Here is a 21,451-nt window from a genome sequence, read left to right as displayed (position 1 = left end):
TATACTGGAGGTTTTTAAATGGAGATTGTGGCCATCTGTCTGTGATTCCTGAATTGCAGGGGGTTGGACTAGATGACTCTCAGGCTCCCTTCCTACTCTATAATTCTAATAGATAGAGATAGATAGATAGATAGATAGATAGATAGATAGATAGATAGATGATATAGCTCCACACTCCTGATGACATTAGCAGAGGAGCTCATGGAGGAGGAGGAGAAGAAGAGTTTGGATTTGATATCCTGCTTTATCACTACCCGAAGGAGTCTCAAAGCGGCTAGCATTCTCCTTTCCCTTCCTCCCCCACAACAAACACTCTGTGAGGTGAGTGGGGCTGAGAGACTTCAAAGAAGTGTGACTAGCTCAAGGTCACCCAGCAGCTGCATGTGGAGGAGCGGAGACGCGAACCTGATTCCCCAGATTACGAGTCTATCGCTCTTAACCACTACACCATGCTGGCTCTCAAATGGAAAGTGCCTGTGAACAACATAAGGAGCTAGGAACACTCCTCCCCGCTCTTCCTGCAGTCTTTGAAACTGATTTGAAGCAGCTTAAATCTGGCTAGTTCACACATGTGATGGTGATGATGTTACTCATAATATTCACGATCCACAAAGATTTATAATGAATTGAGCCTATGTATAACATTGTTATTTCATATGGCAACTAATTTGCCAAATATTTTGCCCATCTACCAGCAAATGTTTCCTTTGAATGTGAAATGTAATTGCATTCCTCTGGAAGTCAGGTTGCCACAATGTAGTTTTGAAACCTGCCACATTGGAAACATTTGAACTCTTGCTTATCCATCATCCTTTCAACAAAGGGATTCATGCTAGTGACTCTGCAATCTTTTTTAACATTTCACATTATTGGGGAGACATAGAATCATGGAGAATGCAACTATAACATTCATGGCCGATGGTCATGTAGATACTATTTAAATAGACTCATGCTCAATAACATTCCCACAAACAACCCCTAAATGCTGAAGTGACTGTAGTGAACAATTCATGATTTCAGTAAGCATCCTGAAGTAAGCATAATGACGATGGGCAAGTCAGTCAGTTTCTCATTCAGTTCTCTGTATTTCTGCATCACTTGCATTTTTTAAAAAAATACTTCATGACAATTCATCAGCAATTTTCTCCCAATATACTGCATTTTAATTAATGTTTTCATCAATATATGTATCCTTATGCACACTTTATTCTAGTGTACTTTTTTTTACATATGACTTGGCTGAAGAACTGCACTGAAAAATTCAGAAAAGAGTGAATTTTGAAGGATGTTTGTGTTCCAGTTCTCCCATTGTTTCAGAAAGGGCAAATTCCATAGGTTAGCCTTGAAATGCAAACTGAATTGAAGTTCTCCTCCATCCTTTTAACATGCCATTATTTCAGTACCCAGTATTAAAGACCCATTGTGCAAAAGGAAATGAAGAAATGATTTAATGATATAATACACTGAGTTCCATAAAGCAGAGAAAGAAGAGACTATTATTTGCATCTCAAAGTTACTTGGAGTGCCCAAGTGCCCAAATAACAGAGTCTGTTATTTGTGTATGATCATCTTTAGAATGTCAAGGAAAACACAAGAGGTTCAAACATGACATATTTGAATTGGTTTATATTTTATTAAACTTTGTGAGAGAGTCTCCTACTGATATATGTATTCTTAAACCTACCTAAAAAGAGCATATTCTGTGCTGAACAAACATTAAATTAATCTTCAGTCATATATCCAGTTTTGCATGGATTGGCAGTGTATTTTAAAAGTGTAAACTGAAATAACTTTTCCACCCTCCTGGAAGGCCAAAAGTATATGCAATTCATTTCAACTGTAACTTTGTCAGATGAAATCAAATATGCCAAAATTCAGCTGGTTACCCATTGGATCTTTGGTTCCCCGCCCAATTCCAAACTCATAGTTTATTTCCTGATGCCATAGGAACAAATGGAGACATTATTTCCTGCGAGGTGAAGAAAAGGCACCTAAGATGGATGAAGCTCAGATTGACTCAGACAGTTTCTTCCCAATTTAACTGATTTTTTAGGAAGAGTGTTGACAACTTTCAGGTTAAACTGGGGACAATTTTGGAGACCTCACCCATCTCTAATGAAAAAGTTGTAGGCCATGAAATACCTCAACCTGAAACTTTTGAGAGTTGCTGACAAGCAGTAGACTACAGCTGGGCAAGTTTGGCTTGGGGACTGCATTTGATCCCCAGCCTCATTTTATCCTTGCCCCCAGAGCCTCCTGAAGCAGTCCCAGTAAGAACTCAAGAAGATCCCTGCTTGATCAGATCAAAGGTCTATCTAATCCAGCATCCTGTTCTCACTGTGGCCAAACAAGCAGGACCACAGTGCAATAGCACTCTCCCTTCCAGCAACTTATATTCAGAAGCATACTGCCTCCAACAAAGGAAATGGTGCATATCCATTATGGTTACTAGCGGCTGAAACCCTAATTCCTCCCTGCCCCCTGCCCGTGTGTGTTTAAGCTATCCAAGTTGGTGGTCATCATTGCATCTTGTGGTAATGGAATCCATAGATCTGTGCTAGTTGAAGTAGTACTTCTTTGCTTCCATTCTTTTAAGCTTCTTGGTTCCCACTTGTCTCTATTTTTCATGGCTTTTAAGTGTTTCTCTTTCCATGTAAGCTGTTTCTGCAATGGGCATTTACTTTGGAATAGCAACGCTTTGTTGACTCATGTTTTACAAGGGATGTATGTGACATGGTGGAATATCTCAGTCAGTAGAGTATAAGACTCTTATTCTCAGGGTTGTGGGTTTGAGCTCCGCTTTGGACAAACAATTCCTTCATTGCAGGGGATTTGACTAGATGACCCTTGGGATCCCTTACAACTCTACAGTTCTATGAAGAATTTAAGTTTCCCCCCATATTTTCCTATCCTGTTTACAGGTATTTACTTTTTTTCCAGCTCTCAGAAAATTTGACTTCCCTTAACACAATGGAATAGATGCACAATTTCCCATGATACAGATGACAAAACACCATGCACCTATTATGTCTGTATATATTGCTCTAGCTATTTCCTCTCTGTGGTCTGCTTCTACTCTCTAGGAGTCAGCTCTGTCACTTAACCACTTAAACCATACCTTTCCAAAGAACACTGTATTTATATCAATTTCTTTCACCTCCAAATTAAAGTTGTTGATGTGAGAAAACATGACCAGTGGTGTAGTGAAAGAAGACTAGAGATTTTACCAGTTTCCCCATTATGGCCTCAATGAAAACTATCCCCCTCCCTGATACACAGCCCCTGAAAGATGACACCCACTGGAATGTAGTCATCAGCAGTAGAAACCAACACTTGTCCACCCCTTTTATAGACAACATTGAGTTGGATTGGCCAAATACATTACTGAATAAAATGAATTTTCATATTTGAGGGCTACAATTGGACATGTTCCTATGTTCTAAAGTGCCTTTGGTTTCACTGAACCATGTGGATTTATTTCCTATGGTGGAGGGAGGACTATAATGGTAGGCTAACTTAAAACTTAACATATATTTATATTCCAGTCATTCGTGTATGGAAGTGGCCAACTCATCCCTCAGGCATATTTTCTTGTGTCTGAGAAAGTATGTAAATGGTCAAAATTGGATAAGTGCCTGTCTTCCAGCTAGCTGTAATTGTAAGTTCTTTTAAGCCAAGTCATAATGAATGGTAGATAGCAATTGGCTGGAACCAAGTTAGTCAAATATCCAAGGATATGGCTGAATTAGCTCTGAATAATTGGCTATAGGAGCAACTTTGTTATTCCAAAACTCGAAGATCAGGTGTTGCATTAATTTCCTAATGCAATGGCCAAAGGGGGAGAGGTAAATGGGAGAGGAAGCTGCTCCTTTCTAAAGGTTATGTTATAACTCAGATGCTATTCTGCATGCTGTTTATCATAATGCAGAATATAATGTGATTGTTTCACAATGCCATGGCTTTGAATTTTATTACTGCAGTGTTATTACATTTAGCAGAGAGCAAAAATAAAAAATAAAATAAAATTTACAGTTAAATCAAAGCACTTACTGATTCCATATTTAGGAATGGGTTAGAAACTGGCACCAGACTCCATAAACACCAACACTAAAAGCATGAGGTTCATAATTCTTTGGACTTTTATATCTCTCCAATGCAAGTTTGGCTGGTCAAATTAGAGAGGTGGCTGCATTTTGTCTAAAGAAGAATGTTCGGACAAATTCTGAATGTTCTTTCTTAGGAGAAAAACTCGAACATGGAAACCTCAGAGATAATCACGCAAGCTTTTTCTTCTTCTTTTCTTTTTTTTGCTTTGCTCCCTTATCTGGATACCTTCCTTATCAAGATGAACTCAACATACAATAGCAATCACAGCCACCACTCCAACTGGGCTCTTGATAACTCACATTTTTTTATGATGATGATGATGGCAATGACTTATTCTAATTCCTATTATCTGTGGCTAGAAAAGGGGTGGGGAACCTTTTTCCAGCCCAAGGACCACATTCTTTTCTGGGAAACCTTTTGTGGGACACATGCCAGAGGGAGGCAGGGTCAGAGGCAAAATGGGCAGAACAAATAACATACCATTTACCTTTGTACAGTTAGCTAGTTTCCATGCACACTCTCAAACCCCACTCTGTCCAATGTCCAGATAAGTAAGTGGCATTGTTAAGAGTTCAATGGCATATTCCAGTCAGGCAAAAACACTTGGGAGGGTGCAAAACAGGGCAAGTGAGGGGTGTGGCCTGGGGAAAGAGTGTGTGACCTAGAGAGAGTACTGAGGGCCAGACAGAGAGGCCAGGATGACTGCATTTGGGTCCCATTCCTAAGGTTGTCTATCCCCAAGTAGCTTTTTACTGGAAGCCCATAATCTCACCTTGTCTCCTTTGTAAACTAGGGTATGGGACTATATCATCTTGGAGATGGCACAGAGATTTTGATGAGTGAAAGGACAGATGAAGCTGATTTTTAAAAAATGGCATTGCTGTCTTCTCTGTCTCTCCAGGATTACACCACAACCTCACAAGAAGAACCTAGGGTAGATCAGAGCAGGCCTCCCCATTCTCAGTGCTGGGACACTTTCTGCATATCTGAGAGCAGACTGGACAAAGCATTAAGAATTTGAGATGTGGGCTTTTGGGAGTCAGTAAGTTAGTTGAAGCAGAGGTTATATTTTAGCATTATGGAAATACAGCAGCAACAATACTCCTTTGGTTGGGCCACATAATGTTACTGAGGAAGAACACTACATCATGCTATGGATCCCTTGCAGACCACAGAAAATTGTTCCTGTCCAGATCACCCAAATGTCCCATTTCAAGACAAATGATGCCACAAACTGGAGGGGGGCACTTCTAAGACCAATCACCTTCTGTTGGTAATTCAGCCATGTGAGGCTCAGCAATCTTTTTGGAGGACTATTGTTTCCATGCCCTATTTATTGTCTTCCGAGTGGCATCTGTTTGGTCACTGTGCAGAGAAGGATGCTGGACTATTTGAGTGATTATTTTGATCCAGTGGGGCTCTTTTGACTTCCTGGAGCCTTTCATTGTTTAGCAATCCATTAATTAATTTTATTTCATTTTAAGAGCCCTGCTGGATCAGAACAAAGGTTCATCTACTTCAGCATCTTGTTCCCACAGTGGCCACCTAGGTGCTTATGGGAAACCCACAAGCAGAACTTGGTTGCAAGAGCACTCTCCCCACTTGTGATCTTCAGCAAGTAGAATTCAGAGGCATTTTGCTTCTAACAGTGGAGAAAGAACATAGCTATTATGGCTAGTAGCCATTAGTAACCTGGTGGTACATTAATTTGTCTAATCCCGTTTTAAAGCCATCCAAGTTGGTGGCTAGTGCTGCATCTTGAGGGAGTGAATTTCACAATTTAACAATGTACTATGTTAACTATGCTCATGCCCACAATTGTTTTCCAAAGTCACACCAGGGTGCCCATAATACTATTTGGGAACTGCTGTATTACTGGGTCTAATTTAGTGACAATGAATTTGTGCCATCAATGACTAATCTTTCCTGGATCAGGGACTATTAAGCCTGCCAGCTGACGATCATTGTGATTTTTATTTTTTATTTTTTGTCCAAGGAGAACACAAGTTTAAGTTTTCCGGAACATTCTCCGTTTTGCATCCATCCATTTCTGTGGTCTTTCATTCATCAGTACACGGTCATTGGTTTGATTTCTGAACAATACAGTGTTGGAATGGGGCAACCTGAATCCAGAATGTTTCTTAAAGCATCATTACACATCTGAACAGGAGCATTTATATCCCGAGGAAAGGCCAGTCCTGGGTCAAGATTTACAATTTGAGCTGTCAGTTTATCAGGTTGGAGCAGGTGGCAGGGGCAGTGAGAAATCAACCCTTGTAGAAGTAAAAAAAACAAAACCAAAAAACACCCAAACACACATAAATAGATGGAAGAGAAGAAGTGATAAGTGATGGGTGAAACTTTAAGCTGCAATTGACAAATAAAAAGCTGGATGAAGTATACAAATGCAATATTCTTTTATGAGATGACCCCATCACAGAGACTTGCCAATCAAAGACAAAGAATGAAATTTCCCATTACATTTTCTGACATTCAGAATAGTGTCTCATATCAGATACAAAAAACACACACAAAACAAAACCATATTTATATTAATTATGTTGTTCCTGGTAGGCATTTCAAAGGTGATCTTCATATATTAAATCAGTATTGTCAAGAAAAGACACCAGAGTTAAAATAGAACAAATTAAGAATCAAAGAGACAATACACATGAGAGCTCAGTGGGGCTTACTCTCAGGTGCGGATGTTTAAATAGTGAATAAAATATAGGTAGGCCGGCTACTTACTGATGTAATGTCACTCTGCTGCCCCCTGTTTTTGCAAAAGTATTTCCACTGTGTGCAGGAGGCTTGTTTTTGTGTGCCTGTTGGACAGAGCAAAAGAATATGGGAGAAAATTCAAGGATGTGTGTTGAACTTAGCATCTTAAATGAACAAGGTGAACAGGTTTATTTTTTAATCCCTGTTTGTTTTTGTTTTTTTATACCGTCTAAAATCTACTCAATGCAGCACAGGAGTTTTCTCTTTATCTGCCAGTGTTTCCTCCAATGATTATGTGAGATACAGTGTGGTGTGGTGAATAGAGTATCTGACCAGGACCTGGAAGACTAGGGTTCAAATCCCCACTCATCCATGAAGCTCATTCAGTGGGTGACCTTAGGCCAATCACTGCCTCTCAGCCTAACCTACTTCACAGGGTTGTTGTGCAGATTACATGAAGAAGGGGAGAACCATGATGCCCAGGGCCAGCCCCAGGACGGGATCTAAGTAAGAAGGCAGGCAGGTGGGGTTGGCTGAGGGCAGACTGGAATTGGTAAGGCAGTGCTAATGCACCAGCCCCGATGGGGCACAAGACTCTTCTGAGAAAGGCTTTGGTGCTGGTAGCACCTCCTACATATGTTGTGCATGTGTGTGTTTGTGTAGAACTGGGGACCTGCCTCAATCACAGATTTGATTAGTTATGACACTGCTCATATCAGCATGCATTGATCCCCTTTATCGAAAAGGCATATAAATAGAATACTCATTTGAAGTGGGGAAGTGAAACCAAATGATTCCCTCTTTCTTCCTCCATATCCAGTAATGTTAGTGTGCAGTTTTTGTTTCTGTGCCGTGTCTACAACAAGGAGGGCCAATAATAAAATGTCTAAATCTCTCATATCCCATGGATCACAAATGACTCTTTCTGACTCTGTGGACAACAATGACCACAATGAAACAAATGACCAGTTTGGGTCAAAGATATTTGGATACCTCCACTGTCTTTCTCCACTGCATTCTATGTTCTACATCCACTGTTGCTGGGAATCACAACTGGAGAGAGTGCTGTTACACTCCGGTCCTGCTTTCAGACTTCCCATAGGCATCAAGCTGGCCACTGAGAGAACAAGATGCTGGACTAGATGGGTCGTTAGCCTGATCCAGCAGGCTCTTCTTATATTATTCCTTAGCTCCTTGTCCCTTTAAGTCATTGTGTGTGCTGTTTTCCATTGTTTAATTTCCAGATTAACAAAGAAGAAAATAAAACAGTTGAAAAACTCAGAGAGAAACTAGGACCCCATTGAGCACTTATGCACACAGTCCCAAGAGAATTATTTAGGGCTTAGCATTTGGAGTTTCTTGCTACGATTTTTGACTGTCCCTTGATCAGCCATAGCAATTGATAAAAATGGCATAGACCCCTTTAATGGCTACTAATTTTTTTTTATATAATAAAATATAATTCTACATGGGAACTTCCCCAATGCAAGAGACAATAGCAAGTCCTATGAAATTTTAAAGCCAGCATTGTCGATTTAGAAAGCCAGGACTCCTGTTTCAAGCAAGCCAGCAAAAGCTTGCTTAAAAATGTTGCAGATTACACTGTTGCATTGGCTTAGTCCAGACTAATCGTCTTCCTTGACCTCTGCAGAAACAGTCCTTTCTCATTTCACAGCCTCATTTCCCTCTGTTCCTTCTGCCTCACTCTCCTGTCCTCCTATCTTTATTTTATTTAGTCATCGGGAATTGGTATGATGAGGCCACTGCCGTTTTGGTGCACCGTTGATAGGTTTGTTGTGTACAGTCAGGAGCAAATCCTATTACTCATTCCGTTTCCATTGCAGACTCATTTTCATCTCAATAGCGTATTCCTCAGGAGCTCTCCAATACTTTTCTTTTCTTTTGTAAAACAATGAATTTATTTACTCTGCTTTGCCTTTGCCTCCCCCCCCCCAACTGAATGGGAGGATAGGGGTTGGCTGCCTTTTAAAAAATCTTCTCACTCACCTTCCGTTCCCAAATAACCCATAAAAGCTACAAATGAGTGTCATTTGTGAGTTAAGTAAGGAACTGTATATGTGATGGATCGGTGTGAGTGCAGTTGCTGTAAAGATTTTGTATTGGCGCTAATTGCGGGGAGAAGACTGGGCTTGAATACAATAGCCAGATATGAATTAAGAAGAAGAGTGGGAAAGAGGTAATCAAGGGAAGTGCAAAGTTGTGAAAGACTTTTTGTACTCAGTTGTTTTCTGAGAGCAAATCACACCTCTGACAACCAAAAGATTGTTGTTGTGCCTGTGGATTCTTCTTAAGTTACGACAGCAGTGTGGGAGCTAGTTTCTGTTGCTTCATCCTACAGATGGTATCTCCAGGTAGGGGACCTTCCGCATGCATGGAGAGCTTCTGCCAGTCAGTGTAGACAATGTTGAGCTAGATAGATTCATGAGCAGTTAGCATCCTGTGTTCTAGGTGTGCAATAATTGGATGGTAAGAAGCCAAGTGCTTAGCTCTGCCGGCCTGGGGCTTCGCATTCCAACAAGACTTTTGTGGGATGGAGCAACAAAAGCCAACTCTACCATTGAGTCACAGTCCTTCTACTACTTCTGTTTCCCAGCCACACAGGATTCAGGTGGTAAAGACTAGCACGACTGGCACATCTGACCTTATTCCAGGCTTTTAAACATTAGCACAGCAGTGTGAAGCCTAATCTGTTAACCAGTCGTCTTGAAAAATCTTGAAAAAAGACTGCTCAGTCGCAACCTGCCCATAAGGCTTGGTGAGGCAGGATGGCAGGCTCTGGACAGAAGGTTCTCCTAATTTAAAACAGATATCTACCCCACCCCCCTGAAAAGTTAGCCTGACAGCAGTGTCAAGAAAGGCAGAGCCTCTGACCTGACCTCCTATCACTGTGGCTTACCAGGAGTCAGAGGGGCAAAGTGGTGGTAGAATCTCCTCTCTTCTATACAGTGGTACCTTGGGTTAAGTACTTAATTCGTTCCGGAGGTCTGTTCTTAACCTGAAACTGTTCTTAACCTGAAGCACCACTTTAGCTAATGGGGCCTCCTGCTGCTGCTGCACCGCCGGAGTACGATTTCTGTTCTCATCCTGAAGCAAAGTTCTTAACCTGAGGTACTATTTCTGGGTTAGCAGAGTCTGTAACCTGAAGCGTATGTAACCTGAGGTACCACTGTAGTCACTTTCATATCACACATTTAAAGCACTATTGTACCACTTGAACAGTCACTGAGAATCATGGGAACTGTAGTTTAAGGGTGCTGACCTCACAGAACTGCAATTCCCAGCATGCATAACAAACTTACCCAAGGCTGTTAAAGTACCGTATTTTTTGCTCTATATGACTCACTTTTTCCCTCCTAAAAAGTAAGGGGAAATGTGTGTGCGTCTTATGGAGCGAATGCAGGCTTTGCAGCTATCCCAGAAGCCAGAACACCAAGAGGGATTGCTGCTTTCACTGCGCAGCAATCCCTCTTGCTGTTCTGGCTTCTGAGATTCAGAATATTTTTTTTCTTGTTTTCCTCCTCCCAAAACTAGGTGCATCTTGTGGTCTGGTGCATCTTATAGAGCGAAAAATACGGTACTTTAAATGTATGGTGTAGATGTGAGCTGTGTGAAAGTCCTTCAGGTATTTGGATATATAGTTATATAAGCTTATGTTCTGAACTGACAGTTCAAGAGGTGCTACAGTGAGATGTTTGTGCTCAATGGTCAATAAATGATGAGTACCATTATATGGGCATTAACCTCAAAAGGGCTTTTTCTCAGGACTATGGCTTGGTGGGAGAATAGTTCCTCTTGCAGCTGTAATTTAAATTTAAAACACAAACACCTGAGATGTCAAACTACCTGTTTTATATAACATGCATTTCTGTCCCTTAAAGAGTGGGAAGGAAACATTTACACTGGAACCACTTTTTGTTCCTTTACCCATATTTCTAGCTTTATGAAAATGCATGCCCCCCATTGCTGCCCTGCAAACTGATTTCATATTTTGCACACAAAAGAAAATTGCATCCCAATAGGATTATCCTTCCAAATACAGCATTGTACTTCATAATAATATGCCCAATTTAATGCAGCTTAATTGTTGTTCTTGTTATATTGTAAAGCTGTTGGTTTTTTATGATTTTCATACTCACTCTGAAGAACCAAACCTAATCTTTTGTATCGCATAGTTTCTGCCACGTCACTGGCTTTTAATGTGTCTGCAACCTCTTCCTTGCTCGCACTAAAAGATTTTGTTTTCAGTCCCATTAGCAGTCCCAAATTAGCAGTCCCATAAGTCCTGAGATCCCTTAAATTGAAAAAAACCCAAAACCTTAAACAAAGATAAGGAACATTCTGGATTTTATTTATTTATTTGCTTTTAAATGCACAGTTTATTTCCACTACAGTGTATGTTTTCTGATTATACCTTTTATATTTTTTACAAATTCTCCCAACAAGCATTCAATAGCAATTGCTTTCAATCTCAGCATCTTGTTTGGGGAAAGTCTTCTTGACCATTGCAGTTACACACTTGAGGTAATCTGCAGGGTTCATCATTTATCCACCATTGAGCAAAAGCCTCTGCCTGTTGTAATTTGTCACGAACAGCTTTAATAGCAGAAATCATTTCACTTCCATTTAGTATTACAAGATATTGAATTTGTTACCTCAGTGGTCTTGTAAATAACTGCCCACCAGCCCATTAAATGGGAAAGACTGAAAGTCTGAAATTCTGCATGTTACAACACTTCTCATTAATTTATCATGATGATCAGTACATTCCTACTGTTTTTTGTTTGTTTTTTACAAAGTGATCTGAGATATTTACCCTGCGCACACACACATAAGCAACATTTTTTATCAGCTGAATTATTTAATGTTTTGGATCAAAGCTAATAATTCCATGTGGTCATGGGGATGGACACATCAGTCAGTTTCTCCTTTTTTTTTTTTCAAATCTCCAACTCACCACATTTTAACACCAGTTTGTGATTTTTTTAAAAAACAATTCAGAGGATCTGCCTTGAATGCAGAAGTTTCCAGCTTCAGTCCCTGGTGATTCCAGTTAGGAATAGAAGGGAACCTTGTGTCAGGTGTGTGAGCAGGAGCCAGGCCCTGTGACCAATAGGACTTTGCAGGACTGGGGCCTTCCTAAGTTTGTTCTGAAGAGGCAAGGCATGGCCTCACAGGTGAGGCTGATTGGTAACTCACAGCACCTGGTGGCAAGAGCTGGGAAGGGTTATAAGGTCAGCTTTCCCTTTCAGCTCTTTGCCACAGCAACACACTTCCTGCCTTGGGCTTCTTCCTTTCTGATCCTTGAACCTTGACTTTCTTGACTCCCTGCTTCTTGATCCTTGGTCCCTTGACTTTCTTGACTCCCTGCTTCTTGATCCTCAGACCCTTGATTCCTTGTTTCTTGATCATCGGACCCCTGACTCCTTGCTTCCTGACCCTCGGCTTCCTGAATCCTGGCTTCTGGACCCCCGTTTCTGCCCCCACCCCGCCATCTTGCCCCCGGTCCTGACGTCACCTGCCGGGACTTTGATCGCCCATGAACCGGACCATGACACCTTGTCTGCTATTATAGAGAGCTGCTAGAGAGAGTGTAAACAATACTGAGCTAGGTGGACAATTGGTCTGACACAGTATGCCAGCTTCCTATGTTCTTATAAGCAAAGAATGTAGCCATAAGTGTGAACCTAACACTGAACCTTAGGGACATAGCCAACAAAGCTCTATGTTAGGGTTATTAACTTCAGTGTGTCTACTTTGAAATGAACTTAGTTGGCTACAACACTTTGGGTAGTCTTCAACTAAATCCGACTCAAGGTAGGCCCATTGCAATTCACGTAATTGAGTAAGTCAAATCCATTACCCTTAATGGATCTACTCTAAGAAGCTGCTGGATACAACCAATAGGTTTTGTTTTTGTTTGTTTTTTAAAAAGAAATTGCTTGTGAAAAAACACTCTTCCAGCATTCTGCTTCTTTATCTTATTCTTCCCCTACCACCAGCACTGCTGCCAATTCCTCATTTAGGATTTATCTCAGCATTCCAATCTGAATTCAAGACAGTGAATCATAGTCGAGCCCCCATCCAATTTAATGAACTGCCAAGATTTGCTTCGTTACCTCAAAGACTGAAGCAGAAACACAAGGAAAAGGTAATTATCATGTTCCAGAGTCACACTCTTTCTCAGTTAACTTTTACCTCCTTTTTTTTTTCAAAGGTGGAAGAAGTTAATTTACTGCAAGTAGAAGATGCTTTGTAGCCAGAGGGGATGAATATCTCTTATTAAGGGAGAAAAGAGAACCCTCTAGTTTACTTCTACAAACCCGAGGCAGATGCTTGACTGTTTCTCTTCTTAAACTTTGGGTGTTAAAGATCTGGAGAAATTTCACCATGCAGTAGAAAATAGGTTCACCATACAAAAATGTTGGGCGAGTAACTACCTTAGTATGATTTAGGATGCATTCAGATGTGAGGATTATTGCATTACTTTTCCTGGTTGCAATGTCCACACTTCTGTTTGGGTTTCCAAAGTTCCTTTTACATTGCATTACCTGTTGCATTCTGAACTGTGGCTTTTTGATCAATATACTGCCACATCACCATAATTCATACCGGTGTGTGTGGTGTGGCACAACATGTCACCACACTTTATGAATGTGTGTGTTTCTGTTCCCCCTTGATTCACCCATGAACGCACAGGAAAGAATTATATGCTAGAAAACCACCACAAACTTTGCCACGTGGCGTGATCCATGAAAACGAATGGGAGATAAAGCACAAACCCACACTGTTTTCTGGGTTAAAAGAGTTGCAAACTGATTTTTTAAAGAGTAATAAACATGCAAATGAGCACTTAACTTCTTCTAGATTTCACTAGACTTGCAGGAGTGGCTTTTATGTCTTGTGAAATATCACATAAAATGCAAAAATTAAAAGAAAAGGAAATGGGTTGAAAATAAGCCTGGGAATCCAAGCTGACTGGCTGCAGGAGTGGTTACCAGGCTATGAAGGATCACATTTTACTGCACTGATCACTTGTTGGGGGGGGGGCACAAGGGGAAAGGGGTATCTGAATACTTTTATTTTATTAATTAATTTATTGTATTTATATTCCACTTTTCCTCCAAAAGACAGGAAACATGTCAGTAATAAAAAAAAATACAACTGAAATATCTAAAAGCATTCCAATGCTAAACTGAGATAAATATCTCTACTTCAAAGGCATGTTGAAAGGGGAAGGTCTTCAGTAGGCCTTGGACAATAGAGATAGCACCCATCTAATCTGGATTGCCAGTTCTAAGTGGTTTTGCTAGATATTCATCATAGCTAACTGGTCAACTGATCCGGATTTGTTAGGAGCTGATATGTATGTGCCCAGGCAGCTTCAACTTCCTCCATGCAACAAAACCTCAACAGTGCATAATAACAATTTTGGCATAATAGACCCTTCCACAACAGATATTGAAACTTCCTTACTGTGAGAACTTTGATGCAACCAATGTCTGTTGATAAAGCAAACAGCAGAGGAAATCTTTAGCAGAATTGGCACACTGGAAAATGAAGTTTCTGGTTTGAATGCTGTAATTGGTACACTGGTTGTGTTAGAGACAGAAATTCTGACAGCAGCCCTGCAGAAATTGAAGTTGGTGATGATTTGGAGGTACATCAAGATGGAGATAGCAAGGGATTGGACTAGATAATTCTCCCTTCCAACTCTACAATTCTGTTATTCTATGATGGCAGTATCTCTACATAAGTTTTATCTTCATTTCATAATGAGGCCAGAGAAGAAGTGGAGGACTATCATACCTCTCCCATGTTTAAAAAAAGCTGCTTCTGCCACTAGGTACCTCAGGGGAACCTGTGGCCATCAGATGTTTGTTTGGACTCTTACTCCCTTCAGTTCCAACTAACATGACCAATAGTCAGGGATGCTGGAAGATGGACCAGAAGGGGCACAAGTTTCCCACCCACATGATGCCTCAACCTGGCTCCCAAGGTGAGATTTGTTTACACTCCTTCAGGGCAGGGATGATGAGAGCAGGTGTGCATTGGGTCATTCGAAGCCAGATTTTCACTTCATTGTCAAATGTTTATCTGCATCCTCCCCTAATTATCTTGTGAATTAGATCCAAGGATGAAGTACCCACACCTTAATATGGACAGTGTATATGCACTGGATGGGAAACAGATTTAGAACTAGAAACTCACAATAATTTTCTTCCTATGGTTATCCCTGATCCAGAGACCAAGGCTCTTAGGTTGTCTTGATATGCCCACCAGCTCTTTGATCATTTCCTGCATCCTGGAAGGGCGAACTCCTATCATAAAGAGGATGGTTATTGTCGGCCTGCTTTTAGTACCACACAGCTCAAAGTCAGCACATCTTTCTGATAAGCTCAAAAGTCAGGAGAAACACTGCTGCAATCATGTTAGCTTGTCAAATGCCCAACTTGCATTCCAGCAGCTAAAACTAGTATGGTCAAAAAGTGACTCTCCAAAGAAACACTTTTCCTTGTCGATATTGTCTAGAGCTCTCATGACAGTTTTGAAAGGAGCCTAAGGTGAATGTTTCATGTAGGATGCTGACGTATTATTTTCTTGTTCTCTTACAAATTGTTCAGTTATATATAAAAAGCATATTGATATTTTGATCAAATTTAGATAAAAAATTATCACTACTGTGGTTGTAAAAATAAGCAAACTAAAAAACAAGAAACCCCAAAGTTTTGGTGTTTTTCTCATCAATTGTTGTAGGTAATCTTAATGAATGTTACTGTGACCTTTTTGCTTCTGCAAAAAAGTATGTCCTTCTATTATATTCTCTCATATTTCTTTTATATGTGTTTCAGATTAATTATTATTCAGGTTTATTGTACATTTAAACTGCAGCTGTGGTGGAGCTTTATAAAATATTTATTAATAAATGTAAAGTGTTCAAGGCCTAAAAATAATCTCCACATGAATTTATGGAAGAATAGCAATTTTTTTTTATGAAGACCTTGATGGCCAAACATTCTGCAATAAATATTTTTTTCATGGAAAAAGGAAAGGAAATAAAGAAAAAGCTTTTAGTTAAATTTCTGACTACCAGCCCCAACTCCATCTGAGTGATTTTTATTCTCAGGAATTTAAATGATCCAAATCAGGAATTTAAACCATCAGTTGTGGATGATTTAGAAATCTAAGATCCCATTATTTGTGTCAAACCTTTCAAGGCTGAATTGGGTGAGGGGACAGTGGGAAAGCTAATAGTGGCTGGGAAAGCCTTTCTCTCCCTATGAAATAATTTATCCAGCCCCCTAGCCATTCTTTTGTTATCTGGCCCCATTGACACTATATATTTAAAGCACTACGATACCTTTAACAGTTATGTCTTTCCCCAAAGTATCCTGGGAACTATAGTTTGTTAGCTGTGATGAGAGTTCCCTAGGAAAAAGGAATTATTGTCAAACTACCAGTGCTATTTTTCTACAAAAAGAGGTGCTGGAATTCACCATGGATGCTTCCTTTGTTCTCTTATGATGTAAATGGTACCCACCTGAGAGGTGCTGGAGCTGAGTTCCTGTGAGTTCTGGCTGGAAAAAAAGCTCTGCAAACCACTTTGGAAATTGTGGGAGTAAGTATCTCCTACCAACTCTCAGCACTCTTAATAAACCAAGCCTCTTAATAAACCAAGCCTCATCAAATTTTCTACAAGATTTTCCCTCCACCTTCCAGAGAAGCTTTGGGGTATGCACAGGCAGCACTGGGGGAGAGGAAGAAGAAAAGGGCAGGAACCTACCCTTTGGTGAACTTCTTTAACTTCTACGGTTTCTTCTAGTTTTGCTTAGCCCCCCTTCTCCACCCCACAACCAATGCTGGCATTCTCAAGCTGCTTGGTCCTAGGTGACAGTGACAGTCAGAATCAACAGAACATCTGCAGTCATGATTTTAATCTGTGCAAGGTTATACAGTCATCATCCATATTTATGTAGGTTGGGATGCTGCTGTTATTTATTGTTCAGTTTGGTGAGCTGAGTTTGCCAACCTACAATGGGGGGAAGATACCTAATCTTGCTTAGTGAATATGAGAAGAAAACCCATTGATTTCAAAGTCTCCCAATAAAAGTAATGATTGTTCATCTCCAATTACCGAGATGGGAAATGAGAGAAACACTAAATAAATGGCTTGGTGGTAAGGAAACTGCCGAAATGATCCTTTGTACGGCTGCCTTATTTACTATTACTATTAGGTTTACGATCCTATACCCACTTACCATTGAACACAATGGGATTTAGGTCACATTAGCACTCCACAGTTGAAGCCCCTTTATACCACTAGTTTGTTAAGGGTGCTGAGGGTTGTTAGGAGACCCCTCCCAGAGTTGTTATTCCCAGCACCCTTAATCATCTACATGTTGATAACTTTATTATGCCTACTTATTCTTAATGTTGATTTTAATGAATATTTTCTTTTAAATATTTTATATTATCATAGGTGAACCATTTGGGCTCATTGTTTTCATAATAAAGCAGCATATATATATATATATATATATATATATATATATATAGTTAAATTAGCTAATAGCTGTTACAAAAATAAGGTGTGACTGGAATATGCATATTTTTAAAATTGAGTTGTAAGAAATGGCTATCACCAAATTCAAATCAGTATAGTATAGGATAGGATAGGATAGGATAGGATAGGATAGGATAGGATAGGTGGGGACGCAGGTGGTGCTGTGGGTTAAACCACAGAGCCTGTGGCTTGCCAGTTGGAAGGTTGGTGGTTCAAATCCCTGCAACGGGGTGAGCTCCTGCCAACCTAGCAGTTCGAAAGCATGTCAAAGTGCCAGTAGATAAATAGGTACCGCTCCGGTGGGAAGGTAAACAGTGTTTCCGTGCACTGCTCTGGTTCGCCAGAAGCAGCTTAGTCATGCTGGCCACGTGACCTGGAAGCTGTATGCCGGCTCCCTCAGCCAATAAAGCGAGATGAGCGCCACAACCCCAGAGTCGGCCACTACTGGACCTAATGGTCAGGGGTCCCTTTACCTTTATAGTATGGGTAATGTAATAACCATCCTTACCCATCGGGATCTCAGGGCAGTATTCAAAATAGTTCCAATAACATCATATAGCGTGCTAAAACCATAAGGGAGCCATTCTAAAAGATAAGGGTCAACAGTATGAAAGTCCCCACCCCTTCTTTCTGCGACAAGGGAACTGTTGAGATGATGGTCCTACATATATTCATGCTTTACTGCTCATTTGATAATTAACGGTACATCAAATGCACGACCAGTGCTGGTGTTAATATCCACAAAATGGTTTGGCTTAGCTCAGTTATGCGGAGTCACTAAGTGGAGAGAAAGGAGGAAGAAGCAAAAACTTGTCCTGGTAGAGATGGACAAATCTGTAAATTAACACAGGCTTTCTCTGGCTAACAGGATTCATCACACTGCTCTATTGTTATTTTACTGATTAATTTGGTTTTTGTTTTCACTGATGTTTTCTTACTGTTTTTTTATAATCCTGCAATTTAGATTTCTTATTATTTTATTGTGTTTGTGTAAAACATTCAGGGGGTCTTGAGTATTAAGTGGTATAAGTATTACAAACAGAAAAATCCTTTTTGAATTCATGTTCATGTGTGTGGGCTCCATGTGAATGGTATAGCATCTGGTGGTTGGAGGGTAGCACTCATGAATGAACCCACTCATTCCCCTTCATATATTTATTTGTACCCTTATGATAAAGTTCAGGACCCACAGTGCTTCATATCCCAACCTCCCCCCCCCAAACAAATGTTTGTTTCCATTCCATAAGTGGGGAAGGAAACTTTATAGATATATAACGAAGTCCACTACCAGTATTATTTTCCATTACTAAAATTTCAAATAAGTTTGTGATAAGTAAAAGCAACAATGGCAACAACAACATTACCCCTTAGAAGATGCTTACAAATGTTTTTTGCTAAGAATACTCACTTTGAAACTGATATGTTAACATGTAAGATTGTGTATTTGTGATCAAAAAGTCCACGAACCATTCTAAACAGCTTACTGGGGAGGGGGCAATCAAGGGACAAATAAGTCTGGTTCTTTCATCTCTATAAAAATGGCTCAGCAGCAACACATGTAGCATAGTCTCTAACTCTTCACTACATTAGGAATAGTGTGACTGCCACTTGGGATCACCCAGACTTTGGGAAAGCAACTAAATTTGCTCAAGGACTCTTGGTGCTCTTCTACAGAGCAGTATATTGTAGTCTTGTTGCTGTTTGTTCATGCAAGTATTCCACAGCATCCACATTACATCCTCAACAAAATACCATCCCATAATATTTTCCACTGTAATTCGAATGTGCTATTTGTGTGGAGAATCTGATCAATTAAAAAAAGGCTGCAACCAGGGAAATGTTAAAACCAGATTAAATTAGGTGGGGGAGGATTTGAGATGGTATTCTGAAAAGGATAGTGCCACATGGACACTGTGAAGAACTTATGTGCATGAGAAACAGAATTCACAATTAGGGATGGAGAAGAAATTCTATTCAGTTTACATGTAAAGGTGAACCTACCTCATTTGAAGTTATCAAAACATTCATCCTTCAAAAATCACATTTATCTGAATTTTCAGTGCAGTTCTGCAGCCATGTGATGTGTGAAAAAATGCATCTACTAGGGTAAAGTGTGCATATATTACTGAAAATAACATGCAAAAATGCATTACATTAGGGCAACTTGGCTTTGCAAAAATGTTTAGACAAAGCTCTATACAAAAAGTTGTACTTTCAGGAGAAATTTGCGCTTAAACGATGATGAATCTTCATGAGAACTTTTTAAAAACAACTCTTACAAACTGATGTTGAAATGTGGAGAACTAATTTTCAGACTGGAAAAGTAAGAAACCGAAATTGACAGATCACCCAACCCTATTCACAATAAACTATAAACCTCAGAAGAAGCTCTCCCCCCCAAAAAAAGATGCTGAACCCTATGGTGCAAAATAGAATATACAAGAACAAGAAACATTCCATTTATGTTTTAATCACATACAGCATGATTACAGCTTTGACTTTGCCCTTCCTCTGTTTTCTACTCCACTTTGAAAGTTTCGCCTTTTTTTTTTTTAATCTTAAGCTGTTCATCCACTAAAAGCATATTTATCCACCTCTGTTGTTTACTGTCATTAATAGCAATTGCACTTTGCTGAGTGTCCTTGAAATGACATAACTACTCTCTCTTTCACACACACTCACTCTCATGCAAACAGCATAGAGAGGGGAAACCTCTGGAAGACTATAATTTAATAATGCAGTACAGTGTGAAGGAAATGGTTATGAATCTTAGAAATGCTTCTAAATATATGCATTATGTATCTGAAACTTTTCAAGAGACTATATGACCCTGTTGTTTATTTCCCCCTTTCTAAAAAAATTCAAGCAGCAACATATAGCAAGCCTATTACTTTCCTTCAAAACAGAGTCTGGTGATGTCATAAAAATGCCATTTGAGTAGTGAAATAAATTAATTGCTTTGAGATGTTTTAATAATTCCTTACCTTACCACAACAGGTTCATACATTTGCACATTTCTGTGTTTGTTTATATAGTGAAAACATTTGATGCAAGGCTACCTATTTAAAAAGAAAAGAAAGGTATCGGATTGATTTGTAGAATGAGACACATCAGTGGAAGGTGGCAATGTTGACATTATCTCTAAACCTATCACTAATCCCACAGGGGCAGGAAATGGCTGTTGCTCAGTTTCAGGCATATGCTCGGCAGAAATGGTCAAAGATTCAATTCCAGCATCTCCAGGTATATCTGAGAAAGACTACTCTGTCTGAAGGAGTCACTGCCAATCAGTGTAGACAGTACTGAATTAGATGGACCAGTGACCTGACTTTTGAATAAAGAACCCCAATACTTTCCTCAAGTTGTGATTGCCAGACATTTGTTTATCTTACAGAACAACATATGCCTAATACAATGCATTCTTGTATCCTCTTTCCAATAATATGTATGCATTGTAGAAATACTTCTCCCTAACATACACTTCATTGCACATATTATTTAGGTGTAAAAATGTCCTCACAAAATTTGGAGAAGCATGAACTTTGGAGGATAGTTGCTTTTTGGTTTGCAAATTATGCAAAGGCATACAAATTACTCCACTATACCTACTCCCTCCTGATACAGTGGAACCTCAGTTGTCAAATGTAATCCATTCCAGAAGACCATTCGACTTCTGAAACGTTTGACAACCGAAGCTCAATGGACATTCGGCAAATTCCATTGAAAAAAATTGAGAAACTCACCTCAGAAGCCATTCGACTTCCAAGGCGCATTTGAAAACAGAAGCAATTACTTCCGTGTTTTTGGCATTCGAAAACCGAGATATTCAGCTTCTGAGATGCTCAAAAACCAAGGTTCCACTGTATACACCTCTTTCTTAACAAGGCTGTATATCCCTTTTTTATTCTACTGAGTTGTCTCTGCTTCTTCTCTCAAGCAACCTTTCTTCATCCTTCTTCATCTATCCTTTTCTTCCTTCTCAACATTGCCTCCCCAACGGCACTCCAATGCCTCCCCACTCTCCTGTCCTCAGTATCTCAT

The sequence above is a fragment of the Podarcis pityusensis genome, assembly GCF_964106645.2.
Source record: "Podarcis pityusensis genome assembly, chromosome: 8".
Lineage (NCBI taxonomy): Eukaryota > Metazoa > Chordata > Lepidosauria > Squamata > Lacertidae > Podarcis > Podarcis pityusensis.
The sequence above is the reverse complement of the archived record's forward strand: the minus strand, read 5'-3'. Positions refer to the sequence as shown.